Raw genomic sequence first — 3222 nt, 5'->3', positions numbered from 1 at the left:
TTAGAACTTGTTCACATTGGACGTTTTCTTTTTCTTTTTTTTTCATAGGTATCAACTCATTATCAAGGCCAAGAGGCCACTTAAGGATAAGGGTTAAAGAGTGTACAGTAGAAATTGGACAATATAATAATCATTAGTAATGAAAATTTGTTAAATTTGATAACTTATATGGAACGGCTCATCAAGAACTTATTTACGTTAGACTTGAAGACAACCATATTGTAGTCAGCCGGGAAGCAGGAAAACGGAAGACAATTCCACAGGCGTGCAGTTCTTATAAAAAAGCTTTGTTCATGGAATCTACGTTTAGGTTTAGGCACAGATAAAGAGTGGGGGGGAATTATTGATAATGTTTACAGCTAGACGAGTGTTTCTTGTGAAAGTTTTGAGAGGGGGGACCATAGATTGAAGCTCAGTCGAACACTTTCCATGAAAATAACGATACATCAGAGACAAACTCGCAACATCTCTTCTGTGAGATAAAGGTTGCAAGGAAGAGAAAAGGACATCTCCTACGAGGCTACGAAGTCTATTTTGAACTCTATCAAGGCAGGCCAAGTCCTTTCTAGCAGCTCCTGCCCAGATGTGGCAACAGTATTCCATCCTTGGACGTACCTGGCTCTTATATAGATAGAGAATAGCATCAGCAGTGAGATATCTACCGGATCGATAGAAAGATCCCACCATTTTTCCAGCGGCCTTGGCAACAGATTTGATGTACGTGTTCCATTTAAGATCAGGAGTAATGGTCAAGCCAAGAAGCTTGTCAAAACTTGAGGCCTCCTGAAGACGAGAGCCATTCATTTCAATTGATGTCAGATGTGGATCAGAATGTTGATGATGTAAAGAGAGAAGCTTGGTTTTAGATGCATTAAAAGTAACCAGCCATTCTTTACCCCATTGTACTACGTGCTCAAGATCAGAGGAGAGAGAATTGGAGAGAACTTGGTCGTTTACTGTCTTAGATGTGCTACCATAAATGGTAGTGTCGTCAGCATAGATGTCTACAAATGATGTAAGGATGTGATTTGGAAGATCATTAATGTAGATCAGGAAAAGAGTTGGGCCCAGGATGGACCCCTGAGGGACACCGGCATTAATACTGGAATGTGAGAACTACAGAACAAAATAACAGAAGCACTTTATGCAAAATTGGTGATTGAATATAATGTGCTCATTTTACTGCATTAAATACTAATTCCTATTAACCCTTATTACCGTACATTAAACGGATATAATGATCCTTAGTTCGCTGCACAATATTATAAAAAGGGCCATACAAAATTTCAGTCACATTGACGAAGTAGTTTCTGAGAAAATATATATATTGCGGTTTCCAAGTTTTTGAGGAACATACATTTATCTTTGATTGCCATTGCATTATTCAAGGAAACACGTGTAAGACATACTTTAAAATATATAAAAACTTATGAGTGTTAATTAAATACATCTTCGTTTTTTAATTGATAACTAATGATATGTGTGCGTATGTGTGCATGTGTGTGTGTATGTATGTATGTTATTAAACAAAAATAAAAATAAAGATAAAAACAAATAAATAAATAAATGAAATTAAATTTTTAAAATAAAATTTAATTTTTAAAAAATCGTGGGAAAATTATAAAGAACAAGTATATTCAGCTGGTCCAGATGTGTTGGGATTCAAAAAAATAAAAATATAAAGAATGGTTTTATGAAAATTATCAGGAAACCAGTTAACCTACTTCAAGAGAAACATCGTTATTATGAGAAGATTCTTCATCAAGAAATGAATACATTTGTTATAAAGGACTACAAGCGATACAAGGCTATTTTGCAAACAGAACTAAGGTAGATAACAAACATATGGTGGGCAAACATATCATCGGAAATACAGTCTATCTCTGACAGAAAATATTCCAAAACAATATTTGGACTTTTTCATCAGGTATTCGGCCCCTCTTCATTCTTGTTAGTTCCGTTTCAAGTCAAAAGATATGTCACTCATCAGAGACCGTTCTAAAATTTTGAACCGCTGGCAGAAACACTTCCGTGATCTCTTCTACAATCCATCTATTGTTGATGAGGTTGTGATTGAAGGTTTGTCCCAATTAGAAATAAAGCACACAATGGATAACATTTCAACAATGGAGGAAGTGGATAAAGCTGTGACACAAATCAAAACTGGAAAAGCAACAGTACACATAACCGTGGAGATCGTGAAAACTGGTGTAAAAATGTGCGCCGGGCGACTTTTAACCTCATTGTGCAGTAGTGGAGTGAAACCATTCCACAAGACTGGATCAATGACTATGATGCATTCGGGCTCAAAATCAGCTTGAAGAAAACTAAGGTGATGTTTACGCCTCCTCCTAGAGACGAGTACATTAAACCAAACATCTTGGTTAATGGTACTAGGCTTGAAGTGGTGGATGTCTTTGTCTACCTAGGAAGTGTATTATCCAGGGATGGCTCTTTGGATACCGATATATACGCCCGCATTCAAAAGGCTTCTGTTACGTTTGGGAAACTGGATAAGAGGCTGTAGAGTGATCGTGGACTCACCATTAAGACCAAAGCGGATGTGTATATGACGCGTGATGTCACAGTGCCTCTATATGTTGCAGAAACATGGTCGACCCACCAGAGACACATTAAGGTTCTAGAACATTTCCATGTCAAGTGTCTAAGAAGAATTTTGAATATCAATTGGCAAATACACATACAGGACACAAAAAGCATGGTGCCTGAGTCTTGAAATCATGGTTATCACTGCGCAGTTGCGCTGGGCAGATCGCAATGTACGTATGAGTGATGATCGTCTCCCGAAGCGACTCTTCTATGGAGAACTTGCAAGTGGTAAGCATCCACAACATAAGCCCAGAAAGTGCTACAAGCCTTTTGAGGGATACAGATATTGATACCGATACCGGGGAAGAAACTGCGGCTGGTCATGGAACTTGACGGAAATTGGTAAAAAATGGCAGTGGTTCTCTACAGGTCTACAGGTTAAGAGGATGGAGCGTGCAAAGCTGAAATGGGCACTTTGGAAGGGAGGTCTGGAATTTTTGCCAAGCAACCATGCAAATTGGATCTGTGAAATGTATAGTTGCGTCCTTCTTTCAAAGGCAGGGTATGTGTGCCACCTGAAGTCTTACAATAACAGACCATCGTCATTCAGTGTTCCACAATGACTTCATAGCACAGTATGTGTGTGATATGCAGTAATGTATGCATCTAGAT

This window comes from Euprymna scolopes, chromosome 42, assembly GCF_053919585.1.
Source record: "Euprymna scolopes isolate OS-2025 chromosome 42, ASM5391958v1, whole genome shotgun sequence".
Lineage (NCBI taxonomy): Eukaryota > Metazoa > Mollusca > Cephalopoda > Sepiida > Sepiolidae > Euprymna > Euprymna scolopes.
The sequence above is the reverse complement of the archived record's forward strand: the minus strand, read 5'-3'. Positions refer to the sequence as shown.